The following is a 20,929-nucleotide window of genomic DNA, read 5'->3' on the forward strand; positions in this document are numbered from 1 at the left end:
TACAATTTTTAGGTGATTTTTTTTGCCTTATGAGCTGAAACCAAGGAGAGGAACATTTTTAATAATAATTGCGTAAGGTTACGTGGGGGTTCTAAGATAATCAATAACCACATTCTCGCTAATTCTAAGATATATACCTATATATCATATTTGATTAATACTTATTCCATGATGCCGCCCACGTAGTTGGTGCATTCCTGTTCTGATCTGTGGGTTGGAATTCCACTGACTGGCTAAGATTCAATATGATATTATGTTGTAGTTCTTTCGACGAATTAATGGGTATGTAGGTAAGTACCTAGATCCAGAACTTGAGACACACAGGTTGAGTAAATTTCTAACAACCGATCATACTATCATCTTCAAGATGAACGTAGCTTAACATATTAATAATTACAAGATAAAAAGAACTTTTTATATACCACGTTATTAAATTCTCTGTTGAATCATATAAACTTGACAATTCTATGTATTAATAAAATCTTTTTATTCTACTTGATAGAAATACTGAATAAATATAGAATAGGTACTGAAATGTCATTTTGACAATCGTCCAATACAAATCATGGACAAACAAGGAAAAAAAAGTACTGGACACACAAGAAAAAATCTGTACTGGACAAACAAGAATACGAGCTAATAAAAACGTGGTTAAAAAGGGTCGATTGCCAACTATTCTCTAAATACCGTTTGGATTGATCATAGAGATGCAAATACATACATTTAAAAAAATCATTGGAATTATATCGAATTTGAATCCACCATGCAACAACCAATCAGGATACGAGCGTCTTTAGATCAACATTTACGTACTGAATTTTTTTTACAAATTCACGTATCTACCTTCGTACATACGCAAAATACAATAAATTTCATTAGGCTTGTAGGTAAATACGTAATAATTTTATAAGCTTTTTTATTATAATACCATAAAATATAAATGATAGTTTGCGATAAAGAAATAAAGGAAAAATATGTAAGTCCATACTTATCGACCGCTAAAGTGATAGATAATTATTATAAACTTAGGGTAGGTTTGTATCAAAGTATTAGCACTTATTGTAACAATTACAATAAGTTGTTGTATTGTTGCAATAAGTGCTATATTTTAACAGCAGCAAGAGAGGCGCTGTTAAAATGTAACGTTTATTGCAAAAATTACAACCAACGTATTGTAATTGTTACAATTAGTGCTAATACTTTGATACAAACCTACCCTACGTTTGATAATATCTATCACTTTAGCGGTCGATATGTACAGAATAGACCCAGAGGTAGACTATTACGAAACGCTTAAATAAATGGAAAACCATTTATGTGAGAAGTTTTCATATCGCTTTCTGTGTTGTTGTTCGGTGGAGAAACAATTTGCTTTGTAGGCTAAAGTCATGAAAATTTACTACATTACGTTTGATACCGCGAACACCTCAAGTAATTTTATAGTAATTTTATGCCTACACAATAACGTTACCTACAAGTTTGTTCTCATACGTAATGCAGGATTTCTGTCTAGACATTTTCTACTTGTAGACATTCGGCTTTTAGTGGAATACCCATTTTATTTATTCGTCAAATTTATGCGCCAAACTTCTAGACTAGACTATGGCGATGGTTTAACTTTAATGTCTTAGTGTAATTCAATAATGGGTGGCTTTACGAATAAACTTTTGAAAATTATTATTCACGAAAGATCAAATAGATCAAAGCTTTGCGCCATATTTGTTTTTTTTTTATACACGTTTGATAAGCTCTGTAGGTTTCTTAAAAGACTGAACTAAGCACATGCTATATCATAATTACGTATTTTTATGGTGTTAACTACTGTCAATTCTTCGTGTAAAGACATTGTATTAATAATTTAAAAAAAAAAAAACACAACATGCAGTATGCACTTATTCCACATTATTTAATAATAACCAGAACCGGTTTCCTCCACTTCAATTGGAACATTGGAAACTGGTAAAATTAATCATCAGTTGACACGATGTCCTACTAACTACATTGTGTTTGATATCCTTGTATCGCACTTCAGATAGCATAACGTACATAATATTATCTACACAAAACACGTCACACCAAAAATTTTGATACATTTATATGACATTTTACATACATTTTTGTATCAGTAAGAGTATAATAATTATTAATACTTAGTTTATTTTTTGGATTTAGATGACCAAAAATTAGCTTTTGATACTGATAAATTAGGGATTGCAATACCGAATGAAAATACCAATCCCGGTATTCGTAAAATAATAATAAAAAAAATATAGAAGTAGGCACCTATCTAATAAATATATAGTTATATACCTATGTAAAATATTAATATTGCATAGCACGCGTCATTGCTGGTCACCAAGGACGATGAAGAGCCAGGGAAGTATACCAGACATCGCATACACCGACAAAAATTTACAGTCCTGTTAAGCCTTTTATGTTAATTATTAATACGTCATATTGTTTCCATTTTCAATACCGAATATATCGGTATTGTCTGATTTTTAAAACCGGTATTTCGGTATCGAAAAATACTGGGATACCGGTTTTGAAATACCGGTATTGCAATCCCTACGCGAGAATATGATTTGCCAATCTTAGAAGAAAAAAATTAAACAGTTTTATTCAGTAGATATAGGTACATATGATTTAGAATTGAGATACTATGGCTCTAATTGGGGTCCAAAGTGCTGCAATTTTATTAATGTATAATTAATTAATAATTCAAGCGTATAAGAGGATGAGGTCAAACCAAATCGCCTATCTGCTATATTGGGTAAATTAAACACTAAGAAATCAATAATATTTTAAATGCATAATTGAAGACCTGATTTTTTTGATAATTAATTGGCAGAGACAAAGATTAACTCGCTTTTGCGACGACCCTAGGCAAACTGCCGGCACTAATAAAACACAAAATACCACCCACTATTATATAAAACTAAAATATAGGTAAGTAATAAAAATTCAGACACTTTATCCAAAAGACCAATTAAATAAGCATTCTTAAAATTATGACATTCGGTGACCTTTACAATGTGTTTACACAATTCTAATCTAAAAGAAAACATAGGTAGGTACTAATCTAAAAGAAAACATAGGTAGGTACTCTCAAAAGCTGCAATATTTACAATACCCCGCCCATAGTCGATTCACCCTTAAAAAGTACAATAACTATTTAAGCAGGTACATAATTTACATAGTTTATTTTTGATCAATTCTGTATTATGACGAAAAAATCATAAAATATAGCATAGGGAATGGCATATTATATTGTGTGCCATTTGTCCTAACGAGTCGTGAAAAAAATTGGAAGCGATGATTTTGAAGGCTACGTTGCGATAGTTCTCAGTTTTCATGTTTATGAGAGTGAATTTTCGAAATACGTAGACATTTTGGAATTTATTCGCTTAAACGCCCTAAATCCACATCCGATACAATTGCCAGTCGACATTGGGCGACGATGCGTCACGCCAGGGCGGATCTACTCGCCGCCTTTCACGTGCTGACCCAGATCCCGCGCCACCAACCCCCGTCTGCCGCCCTACCTCCTCACACCAGGGAAATTTCCGCCTAGACCGGATTCACGACATACCTATTTACGCAATCGGCTGAGTGTCTACCGGTTTAGTTGCTTTACGATAAAACAATGCAGCCCTTGCCAAATATGTATAGTTTACAAAGCATTGCGACCAGTCGGTTATATCGTAATTTAGGTTAGAAAAACTTGGATGAAATTAATAAAATTATCTTCCTTTTTTATAGTGTTCAATTGGTGTCAATTCATGGTGGAAATTAATAATAAAACTAGGATATCATAAATTCTAAAATATATCAGTCTTATGATATGAGGGATGTATTTTTAAAGTGAATTTATTTCACTACTTGACGAAAATGAGTTACGAATGGCAGAATTTGAAGGATGAAATTTTGAAGTATTTTTTGTATATAAGAACCTAATAGCATTCAATCCAGTAGAAAAATCAACTTAGAAATCGGTGTTAGTAACAAAAGTAACTTATTTCAATACAAAAAGCATGTGTAACATCAGCACCGTAAACAGTTTTTTGGCTTTTGGCAAAAATTTGTTGAAGTTTCATAAGCTCATATTATGCATATGGGCCCATTCGACGACCGATCGGTGGGCTAACTATCAGACGTTGTCGACGCACAGTGATCACTTCTGAGTCCCGTAAGTACCTTACCACTCTTTATCTCTTTCCATACCAGACAGTACACAATCTATACGGACTGCGTGTGGATATACCCGTCGCCTTGAGTTGCACCGGATGATCGGCTAATGGGCGCACAGGCTAAAACTGACACCAAAATTTAAAATGTCAATGCAAAGAATGATCCCTGAATATATATCAATTCGAACAATCTAAAGTTACACGCATTTCAATGATTATCCGGTGATAGATGTAAACTGATTTAAAAAAATGTTAAAGTTTAGATTTCTTATTAATTCATCTTTACAGTCTCGTAATACCGATAGAATTTGACTTGTCCCTCAGCCATCCATGAAAAAAGCAGGAGATAGGTACTTGAATTGTGAATTATCAAATATCTGGATAATGCTTATTCTTATTATCAGAATGATACCATATTGACAGATTTCTTAGTATTATAAATAATATATTACTTTTGCTGGAAAATAGTTCAAAGTGAATAAAAAAGGGCGTTCTTTGTTTAATAATAGAGTCCCGCCGTATTATGAATTATTAATAATTGACAGTATCAAAGGCAATTTATTTATGTCTGAGATTGATTAATTTATAATATTATAATCAATGAAAATACAAAGTCTGAAGCAAATGATAATAATATTCGTCGAACGAGTGTGTTAAAAATTCCAATATCATTAATCATTCCATTTAGGTACAAAATATTTATTATTTTGAAATTCGAATTCACATTTCTATTCCAGATTCGAATTACGAATTTATTTAAAAAAAAAATCTCTTTCTCTCGTTTGGCGTTCAATAACTAGTAACAAAAACTACGCCTGGTTTATAAAATAAACTCTCTATAATAAATAATAGAGGAAGAGAGCGGCGGTGGTGGAAGGTTGCGCGTCTCCGGGAAATCCGCCCACCACCGGTTGGCGTGAATAATGAAACTCCCGTAGGACGGGAGAGGAGTCGGGTGACGTCATAGGAATCCTCGCCCTTCGCACTGCCGCCTAGGCGAAAAGAACACGTGATGCGCCTGCCTATCGACGTTAAATGTTTGTTTACGTATCCTATGGATAGTAAAAATTGGAAAGGTTTCAATCAAAATCGAACCAGAGTTATAGTTAATTAAATTTGTTGAATTTAATTAATTTTCACTGTAAATCTGTGTATTGTTTTGTGAAAACTATATTTTATCAAATTTATATCGATAGACTCGATAAACAAAATCAATTTCTACGTTGTAGTTGATTATCTTGAATCAATCTTGAAGGTTTGAATTAGGTCAGCAGATAGTTCTGATTTACTCATTTAAAATGAAGTAATGAAATCACCATGTTCGATCTTATATAGAGCAGTGGCGAGGAATGGAGGTAGGCTGTTAAGATTCGACATAAATAGTGCATACTAAACTTTGTCAGTTATACCTACTTATTTATTTTCATTGAACTATTACTAATATGGCTTGGATTAGGCAGGGTTTAACTGAATTTTAAAAACTAACAAAACACTATCTACACGTTGTAGATTAGTTCAATGAAAACAAATACGTTTGACTGATAAATTTTAGTGTGCATTATTTATGTCAGATCTCAACAGCCTACGTTCACCCTTCGCCACTGATATAGAGTATATTATCCCATATCGAGTAAATATATTTGCCTCTACGGGGTGGACGTTGTAATAACTGTTTTTTACGAGAGATAGTTGTTAGTCATTATTCCATCCCATTGGATCTTGCACTGGATCAAATAATACAAATTGAAAAATAATACCTAAAATACATTTTTTTTATCAAGCAGTGAGTGCGTACGACCCACGGTTTTAAATACAAAGTCGTAGGAAAAAAAGACGACCGCTCTACGAACTACGCCAAAAGTCGCACGATATATCGTTCTATAATCACGAAATATTTTTTTAAATTCGTAATATTTTTTTCTTTAAAAATAACTAAGTAAACGAAAAAAATATTTCTTAAACGTTCACGAAAACGATAAAAAACGATATGTTTAGAAGTTTATGTACTCACACACAATTTTATGTATTTATACAAAGACATCTGAAGTTTGTTAACTCGGTTTACCAATCAATGGATATTGTGTACGTTCTTCGTAAAGTAAAGTTTATCGTTAGTAAGTCCTTGACACATTGAAATACAGCGAACCTACGTGTAGTTTGATAAGGAAATTTCAAAGGTCAAATAAGATTGGGGGCACCCACCATGTGACACAAGAAACCTAACCCTAACTCACGATAATAATTAGTACATATTGTTTTTTTTTTTAAATATTTGAAAATTTAATCAATAGGTATGGTTCGTATTTTACAAAATACAGCAGTTTAATAACCATAGGTATTAAATTCAACAAATTTTCTTATTAGACTTCTTATCATTAGATCATATTATTACTCAAATTAGGAAACACAACTAAAAGTAAATACTTGTTTTTATTCAGTTGACGCTAGCAGAAACCTACCATTTTCTATGATTGTATCATGCATATGGAAATATAAAAATAGTGTCATTATTAAAATTTAGAGTTGAATTAAAAATGATAATGTAGATACAACCAACGATAACCGTAAGATCACAATAGTGAATATAGAGAATTCTGCCAATTTTACAAAAATGTTCTAAAAATATTGAAACTGAGTTTTAAATAATATGTTGGCGTTATACAAAGATGTTAATTTATTACAGTTTGCTTGTAATCTGGGTTGGTCGTTTTCTGGACAGGTTTCTTTTTTCCACACACACAGCGTAAAGACGTAATTTGTTGTGGGTTTTTAAAAACAAAGTTGAGATGGGTATAGGTATTTCCTCTGAAAGGAATCGTAATGAAACCAATATGAAAGGTAATATCAATGCTGTAGAAATGCGGAAAAAATGTTTCAATAAACGGCGTGCCTACATGGTAGAATGAGCCAACGGCGGAAAAACTAATCTCACCGATACACATTCAACAAGATAGGAAAAAAGAACGCTCGACGAATCCTTTAGTAACAGAATTGGCGGGAAAATGTATGTAAGATAAATATTGTTATACGGTGTTCCGCAAGTTAAAAAATCTAATACCTCTTATTGATTCCTGATATTCACAATAAAATATATTAATAATATTTCAGCGAACTCAGAAATAATGGGAATTGAAACACCTAACGGATAAGGAGAAACAGGCAACCTTTCTCGAGTAAGGAAGAATACGGGATAAATTTAAACACGTGTCAAGAATACGTCATACGTCAAATACTGACAATTGCTCTCGGTTTATGCATTGACGCTCATTTAATATCAGTGTATTACACACACTATTGCACGTCTATAATGCGTAGTTCATTTTCGTAGAACACTCGCGTATTTAAAACCCTGCGACAAAATTTACTGTGTTGGTATATAGCCTATCGGAATTCTATTTATTATATTCTGTTGTGTATTATTTATATATATATATATATACCTATATACAATCGGTGGTTTAGCCGTCATTCAAATTAATTAATATTTTTCCAAGTAAGTACTATAAATAAAGTAAAGTTAAATCAATTAGAATTTAGAAATAACTGAGGAAAAACAGTGGTCACCCTTAAATGCAGTCATCTTCTGAAGACCAAGAGTCTCTACGCTCCACGGTCCTCTACTTTTCCCAGGGTAGAGTAGAGGCCCCCCTAGTAAGCTCCTTCACCCGGTCTTTCCAACGCGACAACGCTCTTACTCTGATTCGCTTTTACTAGAGGCTACCCAAAATCACCAGCTTTTCCAGGTTATCCGGTCCTCACCGAATAATACGTATAAAAACTGAAGTATGCGTCTTAGACATAATATAGTCGAGAGCCGGTCCTTTATCTGGACTTTGGAGTCTTTGGATGATTGAGTTTAATTGGAGTTTAATTGCTTTCCGCTACCTTACCCCTAGATACTATGACTCGAAATTGTACAACAATATGGAGAATACAAATGCTTTCTTTGGACAAGCATCATTTTCTTGGTAGGTAATTGAGATACTAATATCTCGATCCTGCCAAACAGTGGTACGACTTGTCATCGCATTTTTCGCAATCTGCGGCCTTATGTTGTAACTTGTGAGTTGAAGTCATCCGGTGACATGACGTCATATGACATCATTGTGACGTACTACCGGAGTGAGTCAATAGTCTTCGAGAAATTAACGCTACTCTAATACTGGCGTTATTCATTGTCCCCATACACAAATAGGTGTTTCAGCATAATAATATATATGGTGAGCCGTGTGCATTTGGCGGCTCGCCTCGATGCGTGTATTGAGCATACGTCACAATTACGTCATGTCGTCGGGTGACTTCATGTCACAAATTACAACATAGGGCTGCTGTACGCTTCCATATGTGTGATTCACATCCGCGTTTTTTACAAATCTTCGATCCTCGTATAAGAATAAACAAAAGCATGACAATGTTTCAACATAAACGCGTTATTATTAATAAACCATTCCTTTCACACAGGATTTGAGAATGAAACATCCCATTATATTGAACATACCTACATATTAACTTTAGTAGTTAATCTATCCAATCCAAGTCACTATGGCATAGAATTTGTGTTAAGAAATCTTTATATTTATAATATAAAATAATTACTCCAGATAATTAAGCGTTTATCCAAAAATTATGCCTGTAACTTTATAACAGAGAAAAGATAAAACAAGCCTTGCCAGTCCTTAATTAAAAATACGAAGCTTAAAGCGTCTACCTCATTAGCGAGATGTTGTGAATTTAACCTGAAATTCCAGGTAAATTTGACCGTCCTCTTTTTTGACATGTTGCTGAGTATTATGAAACACCGTGTAGACAGAATAAGTTAGCAATTTGGCATCTCCAGTGACGTCTTGTGCGGCAAGCTAGCATATTTTGGGAGACGGCAAATGTAATTATTCAATTAGAATCGTACCTGATATTCTTCACACGCTTGCATGATCATTTAGCAAACTAAATGAGTAGAGAATCGTGTAAAAATGCAGTTGACATGGATTTCGTAGTTAGATATGAAATTCATAGGATGATAACATGATTTATCGAAGCAGATCCCATATTATAAAATTATTTTGGATTAATATAATAAATTTAGAGAAGTCTAGATATCTTTGAAAGCTTGACATTGAAAAAGATTTTCGGAGACGTATGCAATGAAGATGACTCGAGACGAAGAAAGAACAATAAAGAACAGTACGCAATGAATTTATAGTGTTTTTCGTGTCATCTCACATGTAAAAGTGGGGTGGAAACAAGAAGCTGTTCTTCAATATATCAGTAGGAAAATGAGGATCAGAACTGATACTAGGGCAGTATACAGGAGTGAAGACGTCTCTCAATCACACTGGGTTGTAATGCCAAAGACAATAATATAAATGAATATACTTCTACGTAGGTATCGGTAGTGGAACTTCAAATTTTGGATACGACGTAAACAAAATATGTACAAAAAATTTAGAGAATTTTTTCAAATAGTTTTATTTGATAAACTATTTCTTTTATTTTATTACCGAATATTGATATCTTGATTTAAAACATAAAAATCCGATAGCCAAACATAATGCAATTTGATAATCATTTCATGTAAAAACTACTAGTTAATTTCGTCGTTATTAGATAGGATTCTCGTAGCTTAACTGGAAAAGCAGATTGGCGCGAATCCAGTGATTACAGGTTCAAGTACCGTCGGGCGTCGTATTTTTTTTTCAAATTAGGTAGGTATGTGAATTTTTTTTTTCGTTTTTATAATAAAAATGTTATTAAAAATTAAATGTGAAATATATTATCAATTGAACTGACATTTAGATACCCACGATGGCATAGTTGGTAGAGGCCTATATGCTCCGCTTAAGATCAAACAAGTTAATTTACCTTTTAAATGGAAATACTCTATTTTTTAATGGTTTTGAAACAAAGTTTTTGTTGATTCTACGATATTTGAGTTATTTATATTGACAGCTGTTTTACTTAAAAATATGTATTATTAGTTATTACAATTATTATAAATGTATAAAATCAATAAATAAACTTGCGCCGCAGGCGATTTTTTCGTTGTGCGCAAACAGTAGAAAAATATGATTTTATTATCAGAATACAGTTTGTGAGAATTATTACGAAATATTAAGAATGCTATATCAAGTGATATTTAACAATTATGTAAAAAAACATCTGAGCTGCATCGAATGGTTCATTCGAGTCATTTCAATGGATGTTTTAAAGCTATAATAGATAATAAATGTTAATGAACACACAATTTATGATTTTTTCTTTAAAAAATATATTATAATGTCTATATATTTAAATATGTATTTTTATTTAAAGAAAAGTGCCCCTATGGGCACCGCTTCCCCCTACAATGTAATTTCACCACCCCTAAGTGTGTGTATTAAATTTCAGGCCTGCAGGTAAATAAAAAGATGTATAAATAAATGTGCGAAATGACTGAAAAATTTTATGGAGTCCAAATGAAGTTACTATTAGGTACTTATTTAAATTATTCTGGGAGTGGTATTTTGACATTGCCTAATGCCGGCACTTCGCCTGGGGACCTATGGCACTGCCAGTTTTCCACGGCGGCGTCACTGGCGAGGCTCTCGAAGAGCGTTGGAAAATCGTAAAGCTTTTACGAGCAGAGTTATTGGCTGCGCACTCCTCGGCGCTCCACTCAGACACAAAGGGAAACAATAAAAAGCTCCATCAGGCTCCGTGGGCGGAAAATACGACCGGCTGGCTTCGAAAAAGGGGTGACCTTGAGGGGCGGTCGTATCGGTGTCAGGACTAATGTTTATATCAAATAATTAATTAATACGTTTTAAGGGGGAGCGCAATGCTACCGGGGACCTCTAGCGACATATATATATGTATATAATATAAATTATATATATATATATATATGTTTTATAAGTATTTTAAATAATCAATTACCTTATATATTTGTCTTGATGAATTTACTTATCGATTTATCTGTCTGTAATGCAGATGTAGGAGAGAGCGACGCAGGTATGGGACATATTAAAAGTGGTCAAGTGATTGAAAACATAAATACGTAAACGCAAATTTTAAATTTGAAAAATAAACTGATATGCAAATAAAAGAATCGTCTATTTTAATCGAGTAGTGAAATAAAGCAACGGGTTTAAAATGAAAATATAATATATACAAATAACAATATCGTGTACATAGATAGGTAGGTAGTATTAAACGTCAATACAATAATTAATTGCTGATAAATTGACGGAAAGGTATAAATAAGTAATGTGTCGGATAGGATAAAAACGACTTTGAAAATGTCAATTTCTATAAGAATATGCTCGATTCAAATTGAAGATATTTCTGAAATAGATAAATCGAAGTGAAAGTGTTAAAAAATCAGAAAGTTTTTAGGATATTCATCAAGTATTCAATAGTCCAGTAGTATTAGAGTGTACATAGGCGCGGGTTCGATCCCTACATTTGGTAAAGTCACATCTTATTTTATTCAGTATGTGTTTGATTCAGAGCAATGTTTCAATAGTTAGGCGATCAACTAACAATCGTTCCCCGTAAAAACATGTTAATATAACCTCCACTATGTAAAAGCTCATATTATGAGATTTGTATTTTTTTTTTGTTATTGACAGTTTATTTATTTTATTAGGTCCGTTTTATAGTGTCCGGAAATCTGCACGTATGCAGTTCGCCGTATCACACTTCACCGTGAAATGTTGTATCGGAAATATATAGTCGTATATGAAAGACCGTCTAACGCTAACCTCTGGGTCGTATGGTACTGAGATAAAATTCATGTGTAAATAAAACATGGTTCTTGTCCATTTATATTTACAGGAAGCCAGGGCAAACAAATTTTGAAAATAGCCGATATACTGGATTATATTAGGTTAGGTTAGGTTTGAATTCATGAATTTTGCTAAAATTAGAGATGTAGGTAATATGTACAATTTACATGTAACCTTATGTCATAAGTATACATTCAAAAATATAACCCGTGTTCGTATTCTCGTACAACGTGTCCACTGTATGTTTGTCTGTGGTTTTGACAGAATATTGTACTGTCATTTTCAGGATGAGTATAAAAGGAATACAATATAAAATGAACTTGAAACGACTTTGTAAGGCATTTTAAATATTTGATCGCGATAAGCTAGCTGTAGGGGCCGCTTCAACGGTATAAGTAAAACGAATTTTAGAGAGACTTTTACATTACGTGAGCACTAAAATATGAAAAATATTATCAGGCGTCTATGACTTTTATAAATCCCAGAATTTTTCATTAACGTTTATTTGAAGCCAGGCATCTCGATTAAGATAAGCTAGACCTAATAAAAAATTCACAACAGAGATTACGTTCGAAAGTTAGTTTGTCGTCTTGATAATAAATAACTAATGAGTAAAACAGACATTAATTATTGCGAAAATTGTGAGAAATATAATCTGTAAAATAAAATATCAATAGACATACATAAACCTTCAATTCATTAGGTATTACAAAAAAATGATTTAGGATTTGATTCATTAATACATTCTAAATTAGGCAGTAATGAGTGATTTTTGCCTGCAAAAGTAATGTATGAATTTGTTACTGCAAAAGTAATGTATGAATTTGTGAATGTTCTTTATTAAATGGCGGTTTGGATATCTTCGTAGGTGATTGGGAAATAGTGAATAATATCCAACCATGTCCGATCCTAAAAAGATCACATGGGCCTCCACAGAGTGGAGGTTTGTATTAACAGATTTTGTTTTTACGCAAAATGGATGTCAGCCACTTGCTCGACCTGTTAGGTCCATACTCTGACCCATACACAAATTGAAAAACTATATGTGTACTTGTCAGACCCAGGATTCGAACCTGGGGCCCACGACGTTATAGGCCGACACTTAAGCCGCGTGGCTATCGTAGGTGTAAATAATACGTGCATATTAATTATGACATTTATTGAATTAATTAATGTGGTTGATAGTATGCACAGTATTATAACGAAAACTACAATACCATAGCAACAGTATACAAAAGGGTACAAGTACCTACAGCATTCCTGAGCCTAGTATTATTGGAAAAATCAACGGTATGTAGTTAGGTACACGTGGCAAAGGACGCCGCATTTCGTGACTTGAGCGACTCCGTGGTCGACAGAGTGAAGATCGCTCCAATTGTCAGAAGTTAATTCCATGGTTTGATTGTGTGACAGTTGTTTCGGACTATAAAGCCATAATCTGAATGCTAAGTCACAAAATAATATGTGATAGGTTTATAGTACGAAAATACATCCAACATGGACAATTTAAAAGCGGTAGTAAGTAGCTATCAAATAATTCGTTTGTTTTTTTACTAAGAAACTTAATAAATCATAACGTTGTGAATAGTTTTCAAATTTGGAATCCCGATTCCAGAGATAATATTTTTTGAGTACGTACGTTACAGACAACTGAGTTGGCGAGCTAAAATAATATATTTCATAAAGAAACAGAGCTCACTTGTTGCATAAATTCTTTATGGAAACTGTAGTCCCGAGCAAAAATTTAATCAAATATCACAAATACACAGCACGTTCTTTTAGCAAATCGTGTCGTTTCGACTCGGTACATTTTCTATATCAACCAAATACTTGTTAATGCCAGATATGTATTCGTTAAGTATAAACTGTGGATTTATTCGAAGGCAGTTTCGAACTTAAAACGATCGACTTTTTCCTGACTTCCACGACGTTTAAAAACACATTTATTCGACTTTTTACCATTCCAAATTGAATTTTTTCAGACACCGTTCGTAAGTAGCGTTTTTCAATATTTTTTTATATGAATACAGACAGACGGTCGTGATCAAACGATTTGAATGAGCGATGATTACGTATATTTTAAATTCATAGAAAGTTTGTTGAAAAACATTCTAGACTTTTTTCTACATCGTAGGTATACGGCAATAATATGTAGATTAGGGGTGCCAATCGTTGTCCTTCGGGAAGGACAGCTCATTTTTCATAATATATAAAATACGTATAGTATACCTACCAGTGGCGAAGGGTGGAGGTAGGCTGTTAAGATCTGCCATAAACAGTGCACATTAAACTTTTTCAGACATACATATTTGTTTTCATTGAAATAAGACTATAATTTACAGATAGTGTTGGTTAGTTGTTAAAATTAAATTAAACCCTGAGAAACCAAGCCATAATAGATAATAGTCCAAAAATACATGTCTATCATTAAAATATCTAAAATTATGCAATTAAATCATACATAACTTTGAATATTTTATAAATAGAATAATATTTTTTATTTATTATAGTTTGGTTAAGTCAGGGCTTAATGAATTAAAAAAAATTAATCAACAATATGTGTAATATGTATTTTTAATCCAACGAAAACAAATAAATAACTATGAATGAAAAAGTGTGCACAATTTTGTTGTATTGCCCAAATTAGACCAAAACTATTATGGTTTCGTTTAGGCATGGTTTAATTGATTTTTAAAAACTAACTAACACCATCTGTAAATTGTAGTCTTAGTTCAATAAAAACAAATACATATGACTAAAAAAGTTTAGTGTGCACTATTTATAGCGAATCTTAACAGCCTACCTCCTCCCTTCGCCACTGATACCTACGTCCTTCATAAAGCCAGAAAAGGCATACCTATTTTGACATTTAAAAAGTATATGGGTCTAATACGGACTGGAAGATATATTCGCATGCTAGTTACGAGGAATAATCGAATATCCATCACATAAAAAATATAAACACAACGTAGGTCGAATATGTATTCATTTGAAAAATAGTATCGTCAGTTTCTGTTCCATTAAGTACGTTAAATTCGTGTATGAAAGTAATAAACTCCTCTATTTGATTAAGTATTGTTTTACACTGTTAGAGAGTATTACATTATACATACATTTTAATATACTTACATAAGTCTTAAATAAATAAATAACAATAAATACTTAAAAAGTGATAAAACAATAATTATTGAAAATTTACGACAGATCTTCGACTTGTTAACATATTCACGCCTTTGACAAGAAAACAATTACATACCTACATGTTGGTAAAATTTGTGAGTTAGATTTCCTGGTTGGTAGTTTTTTTTAACATACTTATTTATTGTTTTATTCTGGCGATATTAATATTAATTATGAGCTATGTATGTTTTATTGTTTACTGTTACTTGGATTTCTGTATTACGAATTTACTTTACTCATTAATATTATATTGAAAATATTATCTATTGTTCATATATGTCTCAAATAATATTATTTTTTATTTATTACTATGTGATCTATATCCGAATAGCGATGTTTGAGATACAATGAGTAATTTGTAGAAATACTATTTCTCTTCACTAAATACACTAGATACCTGAACATATCGTCAGCTGTCACATTTGAAATATTTCGGAAAGGAGTTCTTTGAAACAACCCACTTCAATTATTTATTATTTGTACTATATTATACATGCAGGTATACATCATATTTTAGTAGAACTACTGATGAAAATAATGATGCATAAATGTGTCTTTATAAACAATAATAACTTTAATAGGATGATTCAAATAATGTAAAATATTTCAAATGTGATTTAGAATAGTTCTGCATTCAGTTAACATACTATGTTACGCCTGCGTCCATACATTGCAAAGGCTGCGACAATATAAATAAATTAAGTAACACTTAGATAAAAGAATCTATAATTATGATGCGATGTTGCGTTTCCCTCCATTCAAACATTCAAAAAAGTTAGGTAGGTAAGGGAAAGGTTAAAAATAACATTAATTCTCTATACATATTAAGAAGTCTCCTGGTCGTAAGAACATTTATATTATTTTAATTTTCAATTCGTGGTTTATCTATAACTTGAATAACGACAGACCATATTTGGATCATATTTATTGTCTATGGAAAAATTACATCCGCGTCGGAATATTACTGACCTCTAACCATCGACAATGGGATGACATTTTGTTTTATGCCAATTGCAGCGGGCAGTGAGTGGCATGTTTCTGTCAGACGACCTCCATTACCAGACAGTGCAAATGGCTCCGCTATCATTACTAAATCTATTGTTGGGTATTTTAATAAACATCAATCTCTGGTAGACTCCTTTTGTGTACACGTCAAATTATAACTTGCAACACTGCTTAACAGCTACGTTTCGAAGTTTGAAATATTGCATTTGATTTTTTAAACTTCGAACGTTTTTATTATATTTTTTTTAATTCAAATATCATTTAATGCCACTGAATTTATGTTATTTGTAACGTGTAATACTATGTAAACGTTTTAAACTAGGTACGTACTTAAAAGTTAAATAAATCATTTGTCACTTCCAAAATATTAATTTTGTCTAATTTCATAAATAATAATAGACATTTTTACTCGGGTACTCGTACATTGGCATCTGTATACGTTTAATATAAGATTTGTCTATTGACACTTTACGTACGGTACCAACTTGAAGAAAATCTAAAAAAAAGTATTATGCCTAGTTTCCTCACACAAATAGCTTGTTTTTATCAAAATTTAATGTTATCAAACACTGGTAATTAATTTGAGAGGTTATCTTGATACAACATAAACAAACAATAACATTATTAAATATCAGCTATCAACACGGACATATAAACACTAAACATACGTACGTTTAATCAGTTTATAAACACAGCACTATTTCAATTATCTATGATCCATTACAAGTAATAATTTATAATCGAACGGTAGCGAGATCGTTTTGAATTTGGAACACCGATTAAAAAGTTCGTCCGCTCGCCGTAATGGCCGCCGGAACACAGCTGACTGCCGGCGCCCGGCTGAGAGACATCGGCCAAACTTTAGTTTAGTAGGTAGACGCGGCGCACTTTTCACTTCGCAGAGACGCCCGACGACGTCTCACCGTGACGTCACTCCACTTCCGACCGACACCGCCGGCCCCCTTCGTGAGTTTTCCGCGCCCCGCAAAGCGAGGAAACAGACGTCCTTGCGAAAAACAACTCACTATTCGATAGGTAAACTGTTCACATAATATATAACACACACAATAAAATAATTGTCAGACTGTATTCTCTTTTCAACGTACATATTTAAGTCTGAGTATATTATTATATCTACATTAGGACAATCATCAGCGAATTGAACAGCGTTATGAATAATTTATAGTTTCCATCTTCATACAACATTGTTTAATCTTATATAATATATGGTATATTAATATTTCGCCTAATGACTTTTTTCTTATTAAACTAAATCATTTCTTTCCTATTACTTAAGTCCCGTTTTATCTCTAATAATTTGTAAACACCTCAAAAACCTATTTATTAGAAAAAGTTTGAGTGAATGGGGATGAACTCACACCTTTCACTGTCTGAGTATTGTTATCCAGGGACGATTTTCTTTGAAGCAGATAACGCAATCGATTGGTCAGAAAAGGGGGCCTCGAAACAGTTCAAACCAGTCAACATATCATTTTTTGTGTTAAAAGATTTCTATTCGTTCCATTATAATTGTTAGTTTTAAGTTGTATGTATTTTAAGGAGCTTTTTATTTAATTTCTGGACCTTTTGAGTCATAGTCTGTCGCTCGCTGTCAATGGCACAATCTGGTTCAACAACTAATAATCAACAATTATGAGGAAAAATCTATAATATATTTGTTTTACCTATCTATTGTAGGAAAGGAGTAAATAATAAATTGTCACTTAAAAATTTTGGTACTGTTCAGTTATGAGGAATACAGCGGAAAACACATTTTGAAAATACCCGATATACTGGATTATTTGTTAGTTTGGGTTAGTTTAGGTTAGGTTGGGTTGGGTTGGGTTAGGTTAGGTTTGGTGAGGTTAACCTAACAAATAATCCAGTATATCGGCTATTTTAAAAATGTGCTTTCCGCTGTATTCCTCATAACCGAACAGTACCAAAATTTTCATTCAAATGACCACCTCAACATTATTTTACAATATGTTATATATAGTGAAATAGTATTAAATTATTATAAATTATTAATAAAATAAAAGTAGTGACCATCTCTTGCACTGTCATATTATTATATTTTCCGTCCTATGATAATATATTAGTTACAAAAATAATGCCCCTCCCCTAGTGGTGTTAAGATTTGAATATTAACCTTTTAATATTTTCATTAATTAATTTTAATTATATTACTTATAATCTTACTTAGGATAGCAAGCTTTCCTGACTGAAAGCTTTACAGAAGCTGGCAATTAGTTTGGCGATAAGTTATCAAAGTTTCGCGTTATCGTTTCTAAAATACGGATGGCAGACATGAAAAAAAATAGGCATTGGTACCTACACACTTTTGACACGATATTCACGAGTAACGTTAGAGAAACATAAAACAGAGGTTTTAAGATAATGTAGAATGTAGATAACTAGAAACTATTAATAACGTTTATCTGTTTGAAAACTGTTTCTGTACACGAAATCGTACAGATTCAAACATTTTTAGACAACTACCATTAAATATAAAAAAAAAAACTAAAGCCAAATAAATAGATATCTGATATATGTATACGTCAACTCAGTAGCGAAGGGTGGAAGTAGGCTGTTAAGATACACCATAAATAATGCACATTAACCTTTGTTAGTTATACGTATTTGTTTTTATTGAACTAAGACTACAATTATTTACAGATGGCATTGCTTAGTTTTTAAAAATCAATTAAACCCTACCTAACCAAACCATAATAGTTTTGGTATATTATTGACAAAATTATGCACATTTTTTAGTGATACTTATTTGTTTTCGTTGAATTAAGAATATATTATAATACACACATGAATTAGTTGTTTTTTTTTTAAATTAATTAAGCCCTGCCTAAACTGAACCATAATAAACAGCCTACCTCCACCCTTCGCCACTGTGTTAACTTTACCTGTATGTAGGTACTATAATGCGTTTGTACATTAAAATATTGTTATTATACATTTTTTTTCATTTACATAGATGATGTAAGTAAGAGAAATAAATAGTACATAATCTAAGTATTTTATAAGTAGAGTTATAAAAAAAATGTTCGATTTTCAATATTTAATTTATGAAATGAAATCGAGATCGAGGGACCATCATTTATTCAGACAAGTTAAAGTACCAGGTGGAGAATACATCCTTCAGTCAGTACTTTAGCATAGAGATCGGGCGGGCATATCAATGTGAAATAAAAAGTCTGTACTTGGTTATTAATCGAATCCATAAGTGTTTTATGTTGTAGTGAGTGGTAGGTACATATTTTTGCTTCGCCCATTACTTTGCCCGAGTTTCAAGTATCGGCGCAAGTTCATGGGCGAGGCATCGATGTTTTGCCTGATATGGGCTATATGTTATATATATTTGCACAGTAACCATATAATAGTTATTTAGATATACATGTGTGTGTACAAAATAAGGTATAATACTCGTATCGCTTTAGCAACTAATAAAAACTTAGGTACCGTAAAAAATTAGAACTTCCAAAACAAAATTTTTCTACCCTTCAAAATTTTAATTATTTTGTTTAGAATGTTATATCAACCGAAGTTTGGTAGAACCCTTAAATATATATTCAATAAATATAACATATTATATAGTTCATAACACTGGCGAAGGGTGGAGTTAGGCTGTTAAGATCCGACTTAAATAGTGCACACTAAATTTTGTCAGTCATGGCATAAGTACTTAAATTATTACTTAACTATTACTGAAAAAATATGCATATTATGTATTGTACGTTTATCTATTTAAGACCTTGGAAGTTGGTATCTATGCTGTTTCAAAGAACTCTCCTGTGTTTCGAGTGGCTCTGGGTATTGTAATAATTAATTTTAGAATAAGTACCTACTTAAGTAGGTATATACTATAATTCTACTCTAATTACCTACCTATATACAATTATAACAAAACGTTTTGAAGTATTTGTTGTTTATAATAAAATATTGTTTCTAGGCGAGTTTAAGGAGCGCATTACAAGCGCGTTTTTGTTTGAATGTTTATATTAATGACGTTAATTGCAGAGATTGCGTAGTCTTTGCGTGATATTTTATATTCAATATGTGAAAAATACTCATTTTCACCATTTCGGAATAATTTAATAATTGCGTGACCGGTTTGAACCGTATCGAAGCACAATTTTAAATCTTCTGACGAATCGATTGCGTCAAAGAAAATCGCCGCTGGTTGTTTTACCAAGAATGTAAAGATATGTACCCAAATTCCTTTTGTGTTTTTGACAGATGCAGGCGATACTAATGTGAAGTTTGTTGTTAGTGAATATGCTAGATGCAATAACATTCAGCTAATTTAATTAAACTTATCTAAAGAACGGTCAAAAATGGAACTATGAACTACCATATGGACGCCATTTTGAAAACGTCATTCGAATGTTAGATTCTGTCTAGTTGCGAGTCTTGATTGGGTAGTTTTCGACAGTGGCTCCCCCATCCATTCTTAAGATACGTAGTTTGTAGGTCTGTAGTCTTTTTCTTAGTCACATTATATTGACGTTTTCTATAGGGAAGGGTCTCTTCACCGTATTTTGATTGTACGTATGCCGCGACTGATAAGTTTTAGTTGCTGGGTGTTACTACACTTCTGCCGGTAGCTGAGTAGCAACCGAACGCCACAACAGAATAAACAATGTCTGGAATCGACTAGCAGACAAGGCAGGTCAAAAAAAATGACGACAAAAAACAGCGATGTTATGTTACGTCCACGGTTATATTCTGTTTACGAGCAAGTCTGCCGACCGAGACCGACCTCCGCGCTGGATT

At 32.5% G+C, this 20,929-nt stretch overlaps 1 protein-coding gene across 3 annotated transcripts in view; it reads right to left on the reverse strand.

The window, feature by feature from the left end:
* Positions 1-20,929, reverse strand: part of LOC147063552 (uncharacterized) — a 105,898-nt gene that overhangs the window by 7,374 nt on the left and 77,595 nt on the right. Inside the window, exon 1 of one of the 3 annotated variants that reach the window (XM_085959567.1) lies at positions 16,811-16,959. The exons of the other annotated variants lie outside the window; for them this stretch is intronic. The gene's annotated coding sequence lies outside the window, so the exon portion shown is untranslated. Of the gene's footprint in view, positions 1-16,810; positions 16,960-20,929 lie in introns of those variants that run through there. 3 annotated transcript variants of the gene reach the window in all.

This window comes from Rhyacophila brunnea, unplaced genomic scaffold (assembly GCF_057557595.1).
Source record: "Rhyacophila brunnea isolate RB1 unplaced genomic scaffold, BYU_Rbru_1.0 scaffold_9, whole genome shotgun sequence".
In the NCBI taxonomy this organism is placed as follows: Eukaryota; Metazoa; Arthropoda; class Insecta; order Trichoptera; family Rhyacophilidae; genus Rhyacophila; species Rhyacophila brunnea.